At 40.1% G+C, this 22,947-nt stretch overlaps 1 protein-coding gene and 1 long non-coding RNA gene across 4 annotated transcripts in view; both read left to right on the forward strand.

Moving 5' to 3' along the window:
• Positions 1 to 22,947, forward strand: part of FGF14 (fibroblast growth factor 14) — a 534,916-nt gene that overhangs the window by 153,971 nt on the left and 357,998 nt on the right. Inside the window, exon 2 of one of the 2 annotated variants that reach the window (XM_032496712.1) lies at positions 7,029 to 7,118. The exons of the other annotated variant lie outside the window; for it this stretch is intronic. The gene's annotated coding sequence lies outside the window, so the exon portion shown is untranslated. The remainder of the gene's footprint in view (positions 1 to 7,028; positions 7,119 to 22,947) is intronic. 2 annotated transcript variants of the gene reach the window in all.
• On the forward strand, positions 1,962 to 20,997 carry LOC116668648. 2 transcript variants are annotated; one of them, XR_004325880.1, is made up of 3 exons: positions 1,962 to 2,644; positions 5,336 to 5,337; positions 20,986 to 20,997. It is a non-coding gene; the product is annotated as an uncharacterized LOC116668648 (long non-coding RNA). The 2 variants fall into 2 exon arrangements; XR_004325881.1 differs by lacking the exons at positions 1,962 to 2,644; positions 5,336 to 5,337 and adding exons at positions 5,352 to 5,915; positions 6,169 to 6,170.

Here is a 22,947-nt window from a genome sequence, read left to right on the forward strand (position 1 = left end):
GGAAAGTCAACAATGATATGAGATAAGTAATAATTTTAAAATTTAACAATTCTTTGTTACTTGATAATTCTATCTTTGCAGTTGAAGTTCAGCCATGACTTTCATCCCACCTCTTTGGAAATTATCTGTTAATTTAAAGAATGTGAGGTCACATTTTCATTTATAATCCATTTTCTCTGTGAGATACCGTCATCATCAACCCAGGACTCAAGTATATATTCTAAAAGGCTGAAATGGTCGTGCATGAGTTTCTGTGATGTACAGTCTTTTGGTTCATTGATTGGATTCTGTGCCCGCCCTTTCAGATTCTCAGCTCCTTGAGGACAGGGGTCGAGTGTTTTTCTCTGGGATCCCTTCAGTGCTCAGAGCAGTGACAGGCAATAGGTTTAGAGTTAGCATCTTAAACTTGTTCTTTTACTTAGTAATCTTGAAAGAACTACATTTTTATGGGTTTAACATTCTTTCTTTGTTATTGGTGGGTTTGGGTTCATTAAGTGGTTGGGAGTTCTAGTTTATTTCATAAAATTTCCATCTGAAAAGAATAATTTTATCTCCAAATCTAGTTCTCTTCTGAGAGTAATTGCCTCTGTAATATAGTTTGATTAAAAATCACATGGATGTGTTTGTAAAAATTCTGTCCTTTAATTTTTTGCACTGCTGGGTTATCTAGAGTTCATTGGACATTGAAGACTAGAGACTCAAAAGAAAAATTCTTTCACAGATTCCACTGAATATTTGCTCTCCTACTCTCCTACGGTGATGAATGTTAATACTATCGTAAGCCATTGATAGAGTGAACTGTCTTCACCTTTACAGCTGTGCTCCCAACACCCATGTGCAGCACATTTCCTTATTTTACGGAAGGGAGAATAACAGATTTGTCTGAGATTAAGAGCTTAAAGGAGGGCTGAGCTGAGACCAGCATGCAAGTTTCAGCTCTGGCCTCTCTCTTACTCCATGCATAAATCATGATGTTAGCACGTGTATTCTTATGGTCTGGAGCGTCCGCGTGCCGTGAGTCCAGTAGGGAGACACACGTCAGTAAATGGCAGCCGTGAACGTGGTGTGAAGTGCCTCTTAGTGCCGTGTTGCAGCAATCTACACAATCTACACAATGTGCTTTTGAAAAATGTATATACCAGCTTGAGAACTTCTGCTGCTATAGAACAAAAACATGATCAAATGTTTTACTCCTGTGTGCCAGGCAGGAAAGGCTAAACGGAGGTGTACAGCAATGTATTAACCATCTCTAGTGACCTCATTTGTATTTTCCAAATACCATAAGTAAAAATGTATTTAACATCTTGAAACTTTTAAATATTTAGCTCTCTTCCTTAAATTTCTGCATCTGTTTTTAGTAATGACTACATAAAATGTCAAAATTTGAACTTTATGTGTAGATCTACAATTTTTCCTGCTAATGACTGAAGGTAACATATATTTAAAAATTTCCTTTCTTTCAGAATCAATCTGGATTCTGAATTGCTTGTATATGACTTTTATTTGCTTTCTAAAAATGACAAATGTAGCCACATATTTTTGTTAGGAGAATTACTAAAATTGCTCCCCAGGTAAAAACATCTTTCTCTATGCAGTGCAGGGTCATACAGTCTTAGGAGTTTAGAATTCAAAAAGACCACATAGGAAGAAAATTTAGAAATTTGATTCTATACAGTTGAAAATAAAAAGCCAGAAATATAAGATCACTTGCCATTTATAGTTTTCATATGATTATTTATATTAATAATGTTGTTAACAAGATAAAATTAAGCTATATCAAAGCTATAAAGTTCAAGTAATGTCCCAGGGCTAGGTTTGGTGAATAAATATTTCTTGAGAAGCTCGGTACGTGGCTCAAGTTTAACTAAAAGCAAGTAGTTTGCTTTTTAATTGCTGTATTGACTATTGTGATCATTGTATTGGAGATATTTTATAGAGTCCAGAACTATGAGTTGTGACTTGGGGTTTGAGATATAGAAATTGAGGGTATTTTAATATCAATTTCAGCAGCTGAACCCCACCCCCCAAAATGGTAATCCAGCCTTTCAATTCCAGGAGGAAGTCAAAAAGTGAACATTATGGCTTCTTACCTGAAGCATATTACTTTTTCTTTCATGACTGAGAACATAGTGCATCCAAGTTCTAAATCAATCTTTACAAGTTCAGAAGGTTCAACTCTACAACCAGTTTTAATAAGATTTGAAATGCAACAACCTTGCTTGACGGTAGAAACCCCGGAGAGCATGACTGGCATCAGGTCCTAAGTTCAGAGTTCCTTCTTCTGTCTCTGGGGTTCCCATTGCATGGAGGGAGCGGCCCTGTGCAGTTACTATGAGGGATATGCCTCCGTGTGAGTAAGCAACTGGAATGTTCTGGAGGTGCTGGGAACGGTCAGTCTGGAAAACAAGCACAGTAGAGAAAAATGGTCTTTATCCAGTATGGCTCCTTTGAAGCAGGGGAAAATTTGAACGAGAAGAGCAATGAGAATATTGTGCAGGCATGAAACATAATGAGTTAACCATGAATTTGCTCTTAATTGAAATTATCAGTTTATAATCTCTGGAGAAAAGGCAGTTTACATGTTTGTATTTCTACATACTGATGTACACACTCATATATGTCGGCAGATTATCAGTATAAGCAAGTATAAAGGTGTAAATGAAAACACATCAAGATAGTAATTTTTGATGGGAGGAGAGGGAGCAGAGGATGCCAAGGGTGCAGAGGAAAAGGAAAGATGAAAAGAGTGAGGGCCGTTAGCACTCAAGTGTAACCTTATGCCTTTAACACAAAAGAAACCTAAGCTCTGAATGGTTTGATTTTTCCCTTAATATATAATATTTCCTTCCCTTTACATTTCTTTGCACTTCCAAGAAGATTCTGAGCTCTTGAAAATTCAGCTAGGGATTCTACATATTCCAGTTACAATTTCCAAACCAAAAATTCCACTCTCATCTCTATTCCCAATTTCACATGCCCAGATGTTCTCTACCAGGCATCGCAGGTCAGAGGCGGGGCTGCTGGCCCTCTTGTAACCTTAGTCAAGGGCCATCCTGATGTGGTCAGAGCTCTAGCTCTCAGTCAGATTTGCTGGACAAATCAGATGGAAAGAAATCCTTGCTTTGTGGGCTATGTTTTTTATTCGTGCAGAGTTCTGGCATTGAGGAGAAAAATGGGGATTTGATGAAAGATCTTACTTCAGCTGGGATTGATTTCCTCCAGGAATCGATACTGCATTTGCAGAGTCGGGCAATGCTGGGGCTGATGAGGGTCCAAAAGCAGATTGTGCTACTGAAAAATAGGGACACATGAATGTAAGAGAGGGCTCTGTCTCGAAACAGGATCAGAATTTTGCTTTTGAGGTGAGTTTTCCTAACCATTTTAAATGCTAATTTTTAAACGTTATTTTTTACTCTGCAATATTGATTTGTGCTCTGTAATTGTGATTGGATTGAGCTGGCCCTGAACCCTGTCTTCAGTCCTTCTGGCCTCACAGCTTCTTCTAATGAGCGTGGCTTTCCATCCTCACCAACCACAGGCCCCTAATTGCATCCTTTATCTGAGGCCATCGCGACTTGCAAGGCTCTGCCAGTAGGACCTTGAACTTGCTGGCGCTGACTGCATGTAGCTTTCTCTGTGTAAGAGAAGGGGGTGACATTTGACTTATTTATGAATTACCTTTATTTTTCTGAGTTGATATTTTCTTTCCCTGAGTTTCATGTTTGCCACTATTCGGAGAACTTAAAATTCTAATTTCAACATACAGAGTAGGCTTTTATTTGATACCCATTGATAGAATGAAATGTTATTTCATGAGTATTGAAATGAAATTTCTACTTATCTCATTCTTAGCTAATAATTTATTAAGACATACAAATGATTTTTTGGCTAGTAAAAAATTGAGGACTTCTCTGCACGATGGATGTAACACTGAGGTTGGGCCTGGAAATTTCTGTAAAGGACTCCTGTTTCCTTTACAACAGAAATGTCCTGCTATACAGGTTTTAAGAACACCTTGTTTTTCTCCTCTGGAAGGAAATAGCAGGAAAACATTTTTTAGTTTTTTTTTTTTTTTTCCCAGTTATGTGTGTAATTTCAGTGCTTTTAAGTCTTCTAGGAGAACGAGAGGTTTTCTCCTCTGGGAATTAGTGGTTAGCCCAGGAAGCTTTAAGTTGCCAGTGGCTTAAGGATGTTCATAATCCAGTTTTGCTTTTGCTGTTATTGATTTGGCTTGTCTCCAGTACTTGGAGTGCTGTGTGATGTGGCGATAAAGCACTTGACGTAACATTTGCTGCTGCTCCCAATTCGTTACACGTCATCTCAACTCTGTTATGTAATCATGATTGTCCCCATTTTAAAGATGAGAAAATGGGGTTTTGGGAAATGTAAGTGACTTGTTTGAGGTCATCCGACTAGCAGGTGGTGCAGTCACTGAAGTCTGTTCTGTCTGGTTCAATGGCTATTGGTTTCCTCAACTCCATCCTGCTTTCCCCCCGAGCTATACTGAAAGCCCTCAAATGAGGCACGTCATGCATTTGGGCTCCATACTGAGAAGGTGACCCTGGCACCTGAGAATACCACACGTCTCCAAGCCACGCGAGTTCTCCTTTCTCTCCTGCCACACTTGCGTAAGTCTTGTGGTTTCTCTTCTTCTTGCCACTTATCTTATGCTCTGTTTGGTCTCTTGGCTCCTTTCTGTAAATACTCTTCTGCTCAGCGCATCTTCTCTGGTGCCTTCAGTTCATATGTCTGGATCTATCTAGAACCCGGACCTCCAGCTCTGACTCTTCCTTTTCTCTTTCTGACTGCTCTCAGCACTTGAATGTTACAATATCAACTCAGATTCAATCATGAATAAGAACAGTGCTTTAAGAAGAGGAGGCATATGGCTAAAATAATGTACAGAGCATCTCTATTCCCTTTCCACTCAGAAATAAAAATGATCAACTAACATGTGTTGAGTATTGTATATATAACCCTGTGCTTGAAAAAGCAGTTTGAGATGATTCAGAAACTCACAGTTTTCTTTTGAGAAGCTCATCCTCTCAAGAAGGATACAGAATGTTCTAATCAGAATTATATAAATAACCTAAACATACACACACATACACAAATGGTAGGATGGATGATAAATATGCTCCTGGCCATGGGAAAGGGACTCAGGACAAAGATAAGCGTGTGGGTTACTCTGGTTGTTGTGTAACTAGAAAGGCCTGGGGACCGGGGTTGATTCTTCCTTGCGAGCACTGGCTGCCTAGGAGAGTTCTTTTTACCTTTTGGGAGTTCTGAGCCAATTTGCCTGAAACATATGTTACATTTATATTTTATTTTTAAGGAGTACAAGGGAAAAAATAAAGGAGTAAAAGCAGTGCCAACTTCTTCTTAAAAGACTATCTTAAAAAGCTGGAATCAAATCAGCGAATGTTAAGTACATCTTATATGATCAGTCACTGTAACTCAACACTCAGGGGGTGCTGAGGCACCCAGGCTCACGGCGGAGCGGGCTGTCCCTCTCTGATGCCCCTGTCCTGCTCTGTGATCCCTCAGCACCAGTTCTGTGCAGCTGGACCAGAGGAGTGGGGGCAATTAACCTGTCAGTGTCTCCCATTTTTAGTGCATTATAATTTGCATGTGAACCAAAAAGAAGTAAATTGTGAAAATTTCAACTTACTTTTCCTCGAAGAGTGAATAGTGATATGCCTCCCCTTCACAGAATGTGGGTGGTGACGTTCACTTCCCACCGAAAGAGTGTATCTGTTCCCCACTCCTTTATTTATAGGTGACTCAGTCTTTCAGGATTTATGGGAGCTCTTCAGGCTGATGAGTACAGTAGTCTTTCCACACCAAATATGAACAAGGCAGGCAAGGGGTTTTTAGCCTTGACAGCGTTGACGTTTTGGGCTGGATAATTCTTTGTTTGGGGCTGTCACGTGCATTGTAAGATTTTGAGCAGCATCACTGGCCTCTACCCTCTAGATGACAGTAGCAATCTCCAAGTTGTGACAATCAAGAGTGTCCTTAGCAATGGCCAGATATTCCCTGGGGAGAAGAGGACGAAAACACTCCCAGTTGAGAACCCCTGATCTAGAAATATACGTTATAAATAATGAGCTTAGTAACAGCTTAGTGGGAGGAGACCATTCCTGATGCTCACCTGACTTCCATGAGGAGTGCTGTGGACCTGAACTAGATGACATTAGAGAGTGTGAAGGATGAACTTAGCATAATGGATGTTTTTGTCACATCTATGTGATGACCAGTTTGCACCCATAATTTCACAGAAGATTGTGGACCTGACTTGGGGCTACCCAATGACTTACCCCTAGGGAAGAAAACCTACCATTTTTTTTTAAAGCTTATGCATCTTAAAATTTTGTTAATTGAATGAAAGATTCTTCAAATTCTATAGTGCTTTACAGTTTTCAAAAGTTTCACATACATGATTTCATAAAATCCCATAATAACCCTGTTTTTAATCCCCTATATTGCCCCTCCCTCCTTCCATCTCCCCACTGGTAACCACCAGTTTGTCCTCTGTATCTGTGAGTCTGCTGCTTTTTTGTTTCACTCACTAGATTGTTGTATTTTTTAGATTTCACATCAAGTGCTTTCGTACAGTATTTGTCTTAAATTATGGGTCAGGTACTCAAGAATTAAAAGAGATGATGAAATGACTCTCAATCACGGCTTTAACATAAATGGAGCCTTTTCTGATGACAATACTTTATCATTTGGTTGTAAATAATTAATGGCGAAAGAAAGGAATTAGTCAACAAGTGGAGAAAGTGGAAGGGTCTTAACCAGGAGACAATGATCAGGCAATATTGTTAATCTTGCTGAGTGCAACTGAGTCAACATTTAGAGGTTATGCAGTGCAACTCAAAACTGTGAAGTCAGGTTAGGTCAAGGCTAAAGACCGTTCCAGCATTGGGGACTCAATGCTTGTTTCCTAGTTTGTCATTTCAGGAGAGGGGCATTTTATCTACAGGACCTGGCTCTCAAGTAATGACCTGACTTTTCACCTGCAGGTTTTCTTAGGTGAAAGACAGCATCAGTCTTTTCAACGTTTGGAGACTGAGGCATTCTAAAAACAGACTGCGGTTGCCTTAGGCCATAAGGTAATGCCTTCTGACTAAAGGAGATGGGAGACTGTGGGCCGTTCTTCATCGGTATGCGAGGAGCTTGGCTACCTGCACACGTTTGTTGCCTGGAGTAGAGAGAGGGGGGTGTTGTCTCAGTTGGCTTGGCTGTCAGTCAGGGAGAAGCAAGTGCTGCTGAGGTTGCTTGTTGGGGAAGGAGAATGAAGAATGATTCCATTTAAATTGTTGAGTCTATTTCTTCTCACTCTTCAACACCATCCTTCAGATTTATTGCTTTTTTCATTAACATTGACAACAACAATAATTATTAAGTATGTACGGTATTTCAGGGTTTCCAAAGAACTTCCTCCTTTGGTCCTTGATTGATTGGTAGTTACTTCAGCTGATTCTTAAAGTCACTTGGTGAATCTATTCATGAACCCCTAACAATCGACTTGACATATGTCTTCCACGAACGACATTTCTTTCACCTACCGTTTAGATAATGGTTTGAACCTGTTCCTAGCCCTGCCACTAGCCGGGGAAGGCAAAGGGCTTTGTGATCTACAGTGAAAGGCACGTTCTGGGAGGGTGATGTTGTTTTGTAAGCACAGGTTTCTAAATGCTCTCCTGCGTGTTTTTCCCCAGTGTGAATTACTGTATTAGCACATAGTACCCCTTAATGGAAACGAAAGTAAAGCTCTGTTAATGTTTATGCTATTTGTTAAAAGAAAAAGAAAAAGAAATGATAATGGTAGAATTCCCCAGGCAGTTCTTTTTATTTAATGTATATTGGTCCTTAAATTGCAAAGCAGGCTGGGGGAACGCTGGCTGCAGGCACGAATTGCCTGCTTAGTGGGCTGCTTTAAAGCTCCTTTCTAAGAAATTTCCATCTTTGTCACTATTTTCTTCAAGGTGTTGAATAATTTTAAAAGTGGCAGTTGCAACAATATGTAAAAAAAAAGTTGACAGCTGGCAGCATTCAGCTTACTTTTCTGTTCTTTTCGTGGAAAGCTCAGAGTGTTCTGCACTGCAGGAGGTAGTGGAGTTGCAGATTTTATTTGGATTTAGTGGGAGCGTACTGCCTGGTTAGAATAAAGACTCTTACCTGAGCAAAGCTTTCTGCAAGTCTTGCTTGGCAGTATGGGTGCCAGCCCACCTGGCTTCAACTACACCAGTATGTCTGTACTGTTCATTTTGGAGACAAAGATAGTTTTTCTTTTTCCCCCTAATGGTCAGTGTTGTAATGAGCTCTTGTTAATCTGATAGTAATGTCAGAATCATAATTCCTTGTTTTCTTTGTTCAGTGCATGTTCTCAAAGCTGTGCCCAGAGTATGTAGCCATGAAGTAGTCGAAAGAGAGAGAAGGATGATGTATAGCCTGTAAGCTCAAGAAGCTTAAAGGTCTGATGGTAGAGAAGGCACACGATGAAATAACCCCCTCAGCTGTCAAGTGCAGAGAGAGTGAAGGCAGTGCCGTCATAGCTCTGAGGGGACCCAGGCACAGGGATGCTTTGAGTTCCCCTTGTAAATTTCTGGGCTGTTGCACTTAGACTTGATTGTGCAATGAGTTTATGTCATGTTCTGGACACTCTCCCTCTGTTTGCTTCTGGCTTGGTAGACCGCTGGCCTACCTTAGTGGTTAAAGAAAAACACGTGATATTAAATGAACAGCAACAACAAAAGGTTTGGAGGAGGCCTGAAACTGCTGAGAAGAAAGTCAGTGGGAACTGGTGTGGAATGCAATGCACAGGGGCTGACTGGAAATGCGCCTTGTGGAACCAGTTAGGGAACTGGAATTGGGCCCATCTGCTCACCCCCTGACATCCTCTAATGAGGAACCCTGTCAATGAAGGACCCGAAATATTCTCTGAGAAGACATCCAAGCAATTGTGAAAGGGAAATTTAAGCAAAATCAGAATGTTCGACTTAATAGAACAGGAGTTTAGGATTGAAATGTAGAAAATAGGGCAAAATTACATGCACATCAGACTGAACTAATAAGCATTAGTGACAAAAGCAAGTCTCAAAATTTAAGTCATTTTTTAATGAAAATCAGTCCAAAATACTCCCTCAGCTGCTGGCCTACCTGAGATGCTTCCTTCCAGTGCCTTGGGCTCTGCCTGGCAAATTGATCTGGGGACTGAACGGAGTCCTGTGGAACATCACCAATCTTGAATTCTTGGTATTAGAGATTTAAAGAGAAACCACATTTCATTGAAAATTTATTAAGCAAAATTAAATTTTAAAGGAGGCTTGTAAGCCATACTTCCTGGGCCTAGCAGGTGCCTGGCACACAGGGGTCCAGCATGGGTTTGCTGAGTCCAAGTGGCAAGAGAGGTACTAAACAGCAAGTTTGCCTACATGGTGTGTGTGTGTGTGTTTCTATTCCTAACTTCAAAAAATTTCAGAAGTAATTGAACCAAAAATGTGATTAGTTTCAAGCCAAAATGGCAGACACCAAAATAATCTCAGAAAATATTTCAGTAGAGTCATATTAGCATGTAAATTCTGATTAGAATGAGTCTGGGGTGAATCATACACAGATTGTTGATATGTAATTAGTTTTTTAAGGAATAGGTAGTTATAAGGTTCTGGAACTTACTGGGGTGTGTGGTTAATTTACCCTTTCTTCCTGTAAAGCTATTTTGACCAATCTGTCTCTCATCTTGGCAAAATGATGAATGATTTTATGTTGCTTAGGATTCTTGACAGAGAGAGAGGAAGGGAGGAAGAGGAGGACGAGGAGATAGAAGAAGGAGAAGGAAGATAAAATGAAGACAGTAAGAAAAAAATCAATAAACAAAGATCAAAGCTGAAGTTCGGCTGCGTTTCCTTCTGGTGACATCACTCGGGGGTCTTGCCTCTGTCCCGAGATGATCTCCACTTCCTGAGGCAAGAATTACCTATTGCAATAAAAAACCCCGAGCTGGGCTTCCAGTTTGTTTTGACTCATGACTACCAGCATGTTTCTGTTGGTAGTTCTGAGATGCTATGTAGGCAACAGTTTCAGGCTCACAGTTTATAATTATGAGTAGCTACGTGTTGGGAGAGACGTTAAAATATGAGAGAATTTAATGCTCTCTACACTCTTTTGTCTTTATGCTCTCACCCCAAAAAAGTTTTGAAAATGTATCTGTTCCTGGCACATTTTATAATGAAGCCTAAATTTTATAGCATGGTTGTAAAGTATATAATTTTTAATGTCTTTTCAATATTTTTAAGATCAAAGGATGACATCTCTCTTTTCAGAGTAAGGGTCACATCTGGAAACCATGGTGATTTGTTAATCACTATTTTCTGTTTAAAAAGCACATGAACAAGCTCTTCTTTGACATTTGGAAATTTTCCAATTATTTCCTTTTCTCTATGAACTTGTATTTTTCACTTAACTTGCCTCACAGAAATTGAAAGTAATAGATCCATTCCTGAAAGTCTTCTGTTGATCACTCTTTCATATTTCTCTGTAATAAAAATATTTCTACAACTTAAGAAGACTTTTTTTCTAAGTTGGGTTCTCAGTAGAATCATTGTTCAGAATGACATAATTTATAAATTTTTATGGTTAATAAACATAAAAACTAAAATTATATTAAAACGTATGTCAATGAAATGGACAGGGCATTAAAAATTAGTTTTTATATCAATTAGCCTTTTATCTGTGGTGACTATTACATATTGTTAGAATAAAAAAAGCTTTAGCATCAATTCTGTTTTAATGTTTATAGTTTTAAGTGCTGAGAACACTTACTCGTATAAGAGAATTGATAAAAAAAATTAAGGATTTCTCTATCCTTCTTCTTGTCCCTGTATTTAATTTAAAAAGTTATGCTTTTTTGCTTAGTGTATGCTTCTTTTTCATTGACTAGGCACCCTTAAAGAGTATCTGAGATCTTAAAATTTGAATCAAGATTTTTATGGTTTGAAATCGGATTTGGTGGTGCTTACTACAGGGAAAACTCCCTTTTGTAGGCAATGCTGTACTGTTCTTTCTAGACCCTTCCTTTGGGTCAGGAGTACCATCCCCAGATGCTGGCAACATGGGCCACTGATGGCTCTCAGCTCAGGGGGGACTACCTGCAGAACTGCAGGCCAATGACTGGCTGGTGCAGAGGTGCAAAGCCTGCGTTCAGCAGGGGTCATCCCAGCCGCAGCGCTCCCTGTAGGACTGACTGTATTGGGGGCTGACTTCTTGTTCTGCACAGTCCTGTTCCTCACATCCTGGTAGCTGTATTTCTGAGAGAACCTCTCAAGCTCCACTTGATTCTCCATCTCTGAATCTGTTCCCAGGAAACTCATTGTAAAACACCCGTTCATTAACTTGCACTTCAAGAGTGTGATTCTGCAGAGGGGAGTTAAGAATGCTCTATTTTGGGTGGAAATGACATTGGGCTTGTTTCACTTATTGTGGTTATTTTTGGCAGCATCTTTTTTGTGGTGTTTGTGGTATGAAATGTCTATATTCAACAGGAAGGCAGCTGTTGAAAATATGACCCATCCTTAATAAATACTCTCCTTGATATTCTTCTAATGAGCCGAAAATATTTTAGTTATGCTTTTTGGATTATCTGTTTTCATTCTGGTGTGAGAGGTAGGATAAACTCGAGTGTGCAGTAAACTCAAATTTAATAATTGAAAAATCTCCCAATTTAAAATGCTTCAATAAAAACTATGTTGTTGTTAAAGACTTGGATTTTAACAGAGAACATATAAACACATACAGATACTCTTCAGTAGCATGGAGCCTAGGGAAAAGCTAACTGCAGCTTATGAATAATGCAAAACTTTGCTGTTTATGCCATTTCCATCTGTTGTATGCATGATATTTATGATATTCACAAGATAAACTGATAGGCGTGTGCGATCTGCTAATATGTATATTTTAAAAAGCTTTAATTACTCTTTTTATGGCTGAATGATGTCACGTACTCTGATTCCAGGGATAGGAGGATTAGGAAATAAAATAGCAACACAGACACTTTTGAACGTCCAGGCATTTTATTTTTAATGAGCAAGACTTGATTTGTGTCTTATCCCATTCCAGGGTCTCAGAGTGCTTCCAACACTGGTTTCTGGTTGCACGTGCGATGGCTCAGAAGGATTATGGGTGGGAGGGCTGTGCCTCCATCTCTCCCTGCCCACTGTCCCCTAGTGCTGCTTCACAATGGCCGTGGCGACTCAGCTGAATGAGGAGGGACTACTTCTGTGTTTTTTCAAATGCCATTTCAGCCTTGGAACTTATCTTGGAAAATCCAAGTTTTAATGAAGTGAGAGTTCTGAGAGAAAACAACAGAAAAACACATTTTCTTCTCCATAAACCAAAGGCACAATCCCACCACAGAAAATTTTATTAAATTTATAATCTCTAGATTTTCTAAGTTACCACAGTTTAATGGAAAGTAAACCCGACAGAAGAACCAGCTCTATCATTGAGTAAAAACAGTATCACCAGTTCACTGTGTGGCTACAAGCAGGCTGTTTAACCTCTTTGAACTTCACCATTGTAATTAGAAAAATGCAAGATCTGAACTTGGTGATTTCAAACATTCTTTCAGCACAGACATTTTAAAGAATCTTACATACACCTGATTTTTCACCTTTGAAACATTCATTATGGTCTCTAGGTCCATGAACACTATCTAATTTCTATAAAAACTGACTCTCTTTTCTTAAGGAGAAATACTGCAAAAAATTGTTAAAATGCTTTGTTATTTTTCCCAGCCTAAATGCTTTTTCAGACATTTTGATTCCCTCACTCCCTCTCTTTCTGTCACCACCCCGCTTCCGTTGGGGGGATTGTTAAAATAATTTAGAGCCTGCTTCTCCCCTGCCCTCCGTTTTGGGGATAAACCTAGTGCTCTGGAAAGAGGTCGATTGCTTATTTCCAAATCTGGCTTCCCTTGACGAGTCTTCTGACAAGTTTCCCAGAGTTTAGAGACTTGGAGACATAAGAGGGCTTCTTAGAAGTACTCACATGAACTGAACTGAGAAAATGTGAAATCCAAGGTGTTGGAGGGAAAGATTTATTTCCGAGGATTTTATCAAATACAGCTTGTCATGAATTACTGACATTTAGGTCGTCGATGGTGTGATTTAAGACAAGACAACGCCCCAAGTACTCCTTCCACATTCCCCCAAATCACAGCAGGTACTAATTCTTTAGGTCTAGCAACATCCTCTGAAAAATTAAGCACCATATAGTCGTGTGTAAGAGTGTGTGTGTGTGTGTCTGTGTGTGTGTGTATTTTGAAGTTTTATTGGCCTGAGTTAGTTAAATGCTTTAGTTTCATTCCAACATCTAAATGAGTTGATACTGTTACCCTTCCTCATAGCAGCCACAGGGAAGTTCTTGAATCACTTTCTGGGGAAAGCAGAGTCTGAGGGAGAGGTCCATGTATCTCCAGGCGGCCAGTCGGATGGGTGACAACCCTCACAGCCTCCAACAAGAGTGTCCTAGTCACTGCTTGCTAGATACCCACTTCCCACTTCCCATTTTGGACAGTGTGCTCCTTCTGTCTTTTGAAGACACAATAGAAACTCTATTGCTGAAATACAATAAGAATTTAGGCAGTTTGTTCCTGAAGATTTCCTTCTGTCTCTCCCCTTGGGGAGAGATGGCAGTATGCTCTTGTGTTCCTCCTCCTTCCTGAAGACTGTTTGTGCCCTTTCTAATCCACTCTCCCCTATTCTGGGAGACTAGTTCCCTGTGGAAAATGAAGTCTAATTTCTTCCTATGACGTAAATTCCTTCCCCTCTGACCTTGGAAGGCAAATTGAGATCAGAGAGCATATATTATACTTTGTATCTTCCACAGTCCACTGCATGTTAGATATATAATGTCTGAAGTCTATGTGCAAAACCCTTAGTAATTTCCATGAACTATGATAATAGTAACAGTTACTATTGAGGGTTTTTATTTTCTGTGCCTTGTTTTCTGTTAAGCACGTCACTTGCATCATCTCATTTAGTCCTCCCATCCGTTCTGTAAGGTTGCTATTAGAAATAACCCCCATTTTATAGATGGAAAACCCAAGGCTCATGGAGATTAAATAACACACGTGGGCTGACACCTGTGCACTTGTATGCACACACACACATACACCACACAAATGCCGCATGACAGCCCTTCCCTCAGCGTCTGCTGTCTCCATAGGCAGGAGGGCAGGAATCCAATCTGGTACCACCTTCCCAGTGGGGCTGGAGTGTCTGCAGAGAAGGTGAATACTTCCAGTCTGATTTGCTTCCATTTTTCCCTGAAGAACAAAAGCAACCTAGTATATTCCTATGCTCTCCTGACCACTGAAGTGAGGTGTGACACAGAGGTGGTGGGAGGCGAGGGTGTTTGGTTCATCCAGCCCAAATCTCATCTGAGATACTTGGGATGAGGGGAGAGGAGTGAGGAGGGGAGGGTGCATGCCTCCTGGGAAAATGGAACTAAGTAAGTTAAGAAAAAGCGATTGCCGTGCGACTTTAAGGTAGTGTGACAAGCTTGGCGAAGCGAGTCAGGCTACCCTCCTCCCAGTTTTTCCTGTGTCCTATGGAGCCTGACTGAATTTGTAAGTCAAATCACTCTTTTGATAATTGTTGCTATGGATTCAATTTTCCCTGTTCTAATTGAAAGCTGTAATTGGAGCACACAGTTGAAGTCTGCATTCTGCAAGACCAGAGACGTTACCCATCTACACAGTACCTGCCTATCTCGTCTTTTCCACTGAGCATGGTTACGCTAGTTGTTCTGACAGAAGCCATTTATCTAATCAAGTGACACATGCACAGTAGGTAACAATTAAGCCTTAATTAGCAGTTGTTTCCAATTGTACAATCAAACTTTAATAGGAGAACGGACAAATGGTCTCACTGACTTAAATGTGCATTGGTGTCAAAACTTGTGTTAACTGGGAGGAAAAAAAATAAGGAATTGCAATCTAGTTCCTCAAGAAAAATTAGACTCCGTGAAATACACTTAAAAGCTGAGCAGAAACGTGTGTAAAATTAACTGTTTCAATAGGTTTTTTTAAAAAAAATAAGCATCCCAGATTTGAGACTTCTAGATTTCAATTATAATAAATAAAATTTAATTCCACTAATGTTCTCTCATTGGTCTCATTCTTTATTAAAATCAATAAATTATGTCATATATTTTCAAAGAGGCAATAGATACATATTACAAAATTTTAACTCAAGCATATGGGAAGAGAGAGCCACTTTTTCAGACGCAATGCTCTAATGGTTGCTTTGTTATTTTCCTAGAGTTATTCGGGATTTTATTTTTTCTTCTGAAAATTATACCAAAGTTTGCATATATTATCCATTTTGAGATTTGTAAATATATATGTAAAAAAGCAGATTCTCTTTCTTCACCACTCAGCCCTTTGGGGGGCTGTCTCACTTCATATTGGTGGTTGATATGTACTTGGGAAATGCCAACTGATTTGTTATGGCATTTGCTTAAGCAAAACACAATTCAGTAAGCAAACATACTGTTAACAGAACAAAGGAAAACGCATGCCTTTCAGTGTCAAACTGAAACACAGTGTAGCCTGTCCTTGGGATTATTTCAGTTGCAGGTCTTCATAACCAGGCCGGGATGGGGGCTGCTGTCTCACCTGCTCTTTCTCAGTCTTGGGCACACTTGGCAAAATCGTTATCTGGTTCTCTGTTATCAGGGGTGGGACTGAAGATGTTTTAGGGAGGCCCGTGGTAATGTTTCCATCTGACTGCCCCCAGAGCTCTGCTGAAGAGGCCCATTAGCTCCCTTCCCCATTTTCCACCTCTCGGATAGTCTTGGGAAAAGTATGGGAAAGCATCAGCACTGCAGCATTCTGACTCTGAGCCCTTTCGTTGCTGGTGGTCAGAGGAGTGCCACGAGGTTAAAAACAGGGATTTCGCAAATTGTCTGCTGCTTAAGGATAGCACTTCTCTGCTAATGTTTTGAAGGTCTGGAATTACAGGTGAAAAACAATAATTCTAAAAACACCGAGGTCAGACCTTTTCTAAGATGAGTTTGCCCTCACTAGGAAGCTTGTAGAGTCAGCAACAGCCATACTGCTAGGATGATAAAGTTTAATTCCGGGAAACAGCTAAAAAGAATTTTTTTCCAATGCAGCAGAATATAGTCTGGCATAAAAAGTATTTTTCATGTAATATTAACGAAAGGCTAGTGGTGGTGCAAGAAGTCTCGGAATTTCTCCTTCAGCCCTCTGGCCACCACCCTCATTCATCATGTCCCTAGACCCCTACGTGAAGTATCATAACCTTGCCTCTTGCTGATGAGATTCCTTTCCTTGTAGGTGAATGAGAACAAATGCCATCAACTCCCGCACTGCCCCCGCTAGTCAGTGTCTTGCAGGCTCTTTTACTGAGTAATTTTGCCAGGGACCATGGTAATTTTCCTGGTGCATTGGCTTAGAGGAGGCACAGTCCCAGCGACAGAAAGAGGGAAGTGTTATTCTTTAGTTTTCAATCCTATCTCTTCTCTCTTTGTCCCTCACTATTTTCTTCAGCTTCAGGATCACAACTGTGCCAGCTTAAAATTTTTTTCCAATACTTTTCCCCATTGTCTTCTCCCCTTTATGCTGAGACTCTTGCTTAGTCGCTCATTATTTGAACTCTGGACTATCCAAGATTTAGCATCCTCTAAACTCTTGCTAAAGACTCAGATCCGTGAGTTCAGAAGAGATTTCAATATCTGCCCTGGAGAGGATGTTCAGTGATACAACGGAAGCAAGAATTAAGATCATGGTGTTACACCTCAGAGAATTTTTTTCAGCCAAACCCTATTCTTAAGGTATTTGTAAGTCTTTTGGAGGGATGTGAAAAAGATGGTGGCAGTTTTTTTTGATTTGTTTTTCAGTGTACGATTAGGCATTTTCCCCTCTTTTCCCGCGAGCTGTGTATGTTCACTAATATAGTTTATTAACCCCTCAGGTTCCCGCCCTCCCCATGTTCTCTATGCTTGTTCAGTTTGGGAATCTTAAAGTGGAGGTAGATTTAAAGGTACCTGTTATATTTACTGTGATGGAGATCTTAAGTTTCAGCATTTGCATTTTATTCTGAGGAGAAAACTCTAAATAAAGAAGAGATTAGTCTTTTTTTTTCTTTAAGCATGTGGTCTTCTCAGTGCTGTTGTTTATATCTGCCCACATCTTCAAGTTGTCAGGAATGTTTTGAATTGCAGTGACACCCTCCAAATGTAGTTGACACTCCGCCCACTTGGCACTCTCCACAAACAGCGAGTACATTCTCTGAATGTCATTAGTAAAAATGAAGTCCAATTCATCAAGGAAAAAGCTGACGGAACAGCTTGGTTGAAAAAAATCTCAAATGAGATTTCAGAGATCTGCACTTGCCCTGGACTAACTGGTTGGTCACTGATGTGTCTCTCTAGCCTTTGTGTTTTCCAGTGTATAATATGGGAATAATGATTTTTTCTTAGGGGTCTTGGAAAAATTCATATTCAGGTATTTGTTGAGCATGATTTATTGTGTACATTATGCTAGAACCCTCTAAGAATCCAATATCTATCTGTATCTGCATCTGCATCCTTGGGTCTATTTGTCTGTCTACCAGTTAAGACACAGTAATGATTTTCACCTCTTTAGAGCATTTTATAGTTTTCCAAGCTATTATATGTGTGTACAAATTTTATATATATATATATTCATTTATAAATACATAAGGAGTAAATCAAATATGCATTATGAAATGCTATGTTTATAGGCGGCTACATATATTTATTTGTATTTACACATATAAGTGTATATTTATAATTTCATTTAGTCCTTATAGCAACCCTGTAAGACAGAGACTAATGGCTCCACATCATAAGTGAAAACCCTGAGGCTACATGACATTTAGGAATGTCATAAGTAAAATGAGGATTTCAGCACAAGTCTGTGGATTCTAAGCCTTGTGGTCTTTCTACTGAAGGATAAATTCTTTTTTAAAAAATTTTATGAGGATTGTATTTTACAATATTAAAGTATATATTCAATTAAAAAAACAAAAACAAAAACCGAAGAGGCACAGGAGAACTTTTGGTGAGAGAGTTTGCTGCATGTAGATTGGGTGGTGGTTACATGAATGTATACATTTATCAAACCACATCAAGCTGCACATTGAAAATAGGTGCATGTTTTTGGCATGTAAATGATTCCTCAATGAACCAGTTTTTGAAAAAGGGAAAAAAGAAGCCATCATTTCACGTAAGGATTGCTCTACAATTTTCCTTTAAATAACAAGTCATCTTCCCACCCTCAGGGCATTTAAAATTTCATATTCCATTTTTAAAAGTAAAAGGGTTCATTCAGAGTTTTTCAAGAACACGTCTGTCACACAACATCATGTACACCTACCTGTGTAGGCACAGATTCACACACCCACCCACGTGTGCAAAACACACTCACAGGCCCAGCCACCTTCGGAAGGGTAAATTCTTTTCTTAAATTGGCGTAAGGATGAGTCCCCAGTGTGCAGTGTGACTGGTAAACGCTGTGGAAGGCTTGCTTGGAGGAGGTGGGGCTTGAGGAGAACCTTGGACATGCAGAGGCAAAGGGGACCTCGGACAGGGAGAGGAGCACGCGCTGAAGTTTGGAATGCGACCGATTACGGAAGAAGGAGAAAGAAGCTTACTCAGTGTTTTTAAATGGAAATAGTAAGACCTTTTGATTCAGTAGTTGGGGCCTGAATGGGGCAGGGTGTGAGGCTGGACTTTTTTTTTAAGGATTGGAGTGACTAAACACAGTGCAGGATGGACAGCACCTTAGGGAGACTCGGGGGAACTCTGCCATAGCTTACAGCCTGGTGTCAGAGAGGTGAGTTATAGGACTTTTGCAGCGATGGGGAAAAGGTGAAAAATAAGTAAGACTGGATAATAAGAACACCTTTGAAGGATTTGGTCATCCATAAGCTAGTTTAGTGTTAAGGACTGGGATTCTAGCTCCGCTGCTGACTAGCTCTGTGGCCTGAACAAGTCATAACGGTTCCTCCTTCATCTGGTTGTTTTGAAGATAAATGAAATAATCCATATAAAGCTAATCTTAACCTAGTGTCTAGCATTTAGAAAACACTTCTTAAACATGCATTAGATGTGTCTGTAACCATTATTAGAGGTAAAGTTGCAAGAGGTGAGATTTAAAAGGGTGACATACTGAAAATGTTTTAATTCCTTGAAGGAATAATGCTCTAGGAAACCAAAGCAGTGGACTGTTTTCACTAATATGCAACTTCTCTGTGGACCAGATTTATTTTAATTTTGATGGACAGTTTCTTAAAACTGAGAATCACCTACGTAGCTTACGAATCTTCAGAGATACGTAGTCGTGGAATAATAACGTTTCATGTTCTTCAGCCCGTTCTTTGTATATTTCAGGACCTTTGTCACTGTTGCGACATTTAGACATAGAGGATAATTTGGGGCTTCACTGAGGTGACTTTAGGTTTAGAGTCTGGCAAAGAGTGAGAACTAAGTGGTTTCCACTTGCTCAGTGAGCTTAAACGCTGAAGCCCCATTGAGAGGCTGAGGTGTCTGTCAGCTGTGGCAGAGACGGATGAGGAAGGCGTCCAGGAAGGGTGGGCCAGCTCCTCTCATCCCACAGAGTCTGCATTTTAATGGTTCTTTAAAGCATTTGGATAATCAAATCACTTTGGCAGACTTTCCTCTCAATATTTAAATGACAGTCAATTCCAGGAGCACTATTTAAAAAGTCCAAAAGGAAGTGGAATTTGTCAGGCGGAGCAGAAATCTTTTCTGGTCTTCAGAAGGAGGAAGTAAAGTGACCACACCCCCACTTCTCCACTCGGAAGGATGTTCTGTTCAATTTCAGCATGAATAGCCCGGCTACGTTTTGCATTCAGTCTCCTCTGGCTTCCTAAAAGCAATTTGAGGAGTAGGCTGCTGCCAATAGAATATGTAATGTCGGTGGAAGCAGAAAGGCCCACGTTCCTGAAAATCCACTCTTTGAGTTGTTACCAGTGGCTGGGTCATCCTCTCTAGAAGGCATCCGTGTGTTACCTTTTACATCGGTGGGGATGGTTTGTCCTAGAATTACATACTTGTGAGATGCCACTGTAGTCTAGCTTCCTCTTCCAGGTGGGATGACACTGGGGAAGAGTGTGTTTGTCCCTTCGATTCTTGTGTGGCACTGAGCCCTGGCCCTCCTTGCTGCCTAAAGAAAGCTTGGTGGTCTGCTGCCGCCCCCACAGTCTACTTTGAAATGGGTGAGTTTGAGAAAAACCTAAGAGGAAGGGAGCATGATTGAAAATAAGACGATGACGTCTGTGAGTCAGGGTGTGCAAGTGGAGGAGAAAGCTGGGAAAGGAGGAGAGAGCTGGTGCCCAGGAAAGGAAGGACTACGGTGGAGAATACGGGAAGTGATAATCGTTGCCTTCACCATGATGTCTCAGGCCATTTCTCTTAAGGCAGGTGTTTCAAAATGCTGGCTCCTATCCATTTAGAAGTTTCCCATTGATAAATGCCACCCTGAATCAGGAGTGGCTGCTCTGTGCCCTGAGGCTTTTCTGTCTTCTGATTCTGAGAGACCTAAAATATTTGTACTGGCCTAAAACTACTTTGGATGGGCTGTTTGGAGACGGTTTGAAAACACACTTATGATAATATATTTTCTTTATGTCGTATATGTATATCTATGCCGGGGTTATGCTATGTATGTATAATTACATATAAATGGATATTATTTATGACATATAAACATATTGTTTTATTATCTGTAACATATATTTATCAGTAAGTATATATTTATATTTTATTTATTTATTCTAAAGGAAGTGATGGATTTATTTATTCTAAAGGAAGTGATGGATTTATTTCATATGGGATAGGCATCTAAAAATCATAGAATTTTAAAGGTACAAGTTCACTTTTTTCCTTTTACAGGTAAAGAAACAGGACCGGAAGAGCAGAGTGCCTTGGCCAAGGTCACAGGCAAAGGCAGAACCCTAACTAAAACTCGTGTTGTTCTCTCCAGGCCAGGACGCCCTCCAGCACACCCCTGAGTCTACAGCTGTGCTTCCTGGTGTTGGTGGAGGGGTGAGGCCGGGGTCTAGACAGTGTACCCTAAGGGTGTTTCTGAAGTGTCCCACCTCTAACTCTGACTTGGTATCCACTGTAGAAGGACCAAGTAGAGACATGTTAAGAAGTCATTGGCTTAGAGAGTATGATAAAACTTCAGTAGGAAAACCACGCAAGGTTAATTTGCTATCAAATGCAATAGAATTCATGGTCTTACAATCGTACAGCCAGAACTGTTTCTGAGGACCAACCTAGCAGATCCCACTCACGGGGACAGGAGGGTCTTTCCCTTCTACTGACTCTCCTAGTCACTGAGACCACTAGCCCCTGCCCTGCTTTAAGCTTATGTCGTAAGGGCGGGAGGAACAGAGTCTGCGCTCAGCTGTGGACTCTTTTCAGAGATGAAGCCCTGTTCCTCCCTCTACTGGAGCTGTTTTGTCCTCCACTGCCAGGCAGTCTGAGAACCCTGCTGCTTGGTTAACACTGCTATGCAGGAAGGATGTTCTTTCTTCCCTGTGTCTTTTTGCTTGAATCCATATTTCCTCACAACCGACTCATTTCTCTCGCCTGCCCCTGCCCATTCCTGTTAGCTGTTCAGGGAGAAACAGCAAATGAGTTTAACATTTGCAGCCAGTGGCTGGAGGCCACAAGACCAGGACACTTAACTTAATATGATACGGCTAGCTTTGTTTCAAATTAAAATTGGAACCAGTAATGTCTTAATTCTCTTGTCTAGACAATTGTCACGGCTGTAAATTACCATCAAAATGGCCATTGAATGGTTTATAATGACCTTGCCAAAACATTACTGCCAATCCTATAAGCTTTTTGAACATGCTGTTTAGTTCATTCTAATTAATCTATTAGGAGACAACATATACATCCTGCTTCCTCTCTCCAAAGTGACATTTGTGGATTCAATTCCTTTCTCATCACTAATGCTGCTGTGTAAACTCACTACTGATCTAATTCTGTCTTCTGTCTGTCTGCAACAAATTTAATCAGAAAAATCATTATCCAAAGTAATGTTCTTCTTTCCATGTCTGAGACAGTGGCTGTTTCCTCTGTAGCTTCTAGGTGCATTTCCTCTTATGTGAGTGACAGCTGTTTACATATATTTTGTTCAGGGTAGGGTTCATTGAATGGACTACTAATAAGTATGCAAAAAAATGAGTTTAAATGAACTCTTTTCAAACAAGAACTTGAAAGAGTTCAAAGTGTTCAGGAGGAAGGTCTCTGTCCCTAAAGTCTTGTCTACAAAGTATGTAAGCACAGCCTTTAAACCAATGTGAATAAGAAACCCATTCACCTTAGAATGTATGGGTCGGCTAATTGTGCAGTTGTAAGCTCAGTTAGCATCTAAATCGCCTATACCCTTCTTGTGTGTGTGAGAGTTAAGGTAGCCGGGAGGGAGAGCAGATACCAAAAGGCCTCAAGAAAATGTCAGAAATCCTGCTCGCGGGACTTCAGTTCCTCTAGTTATCTGCAAAGAATGTTCTCGTCCTTTCTTCCTGGGGATCGTGATTTTTTTAGGCACTAACAGTGACAATGTTCCTACTCATCTTTTGTGTTGTTTCCTCTTCTTTACCAGAGCACCTTGCACACGGCTCTTTCCATTACAAACTTCTTTTATTTGATGACTATTACTTCTTTATTTTTCTGTTCCTACTAGAAACAGGAAATTACTTTAATGTTTCCTATCAATTAGCCTTGCAGTTCCTCTCAATGGTTTCTTTAACTGGGATATAATTTACATACTGTAAAATTTACCCTTTCAAAAGTGTACAGTTCAGTGGCATATACTGTATTCACAATGTTATGCAAACATCCTAATCTTAG

The sequence above is a fragment of the Camelus ferus genome, chromosome 14 (assembly GCF_009834535.1).
Source record: "Camelus ferus isolate YT-003-E chromosome 14, BCGSAC_Cfer_1.0, whole genome shotgun sequence".
Taxonomy (NCBI): Eukaryota; Metazoa; Chordata; class Mammalia; order Artiodactyla; family Camelidae; genus Camelus; species Camelus ferus.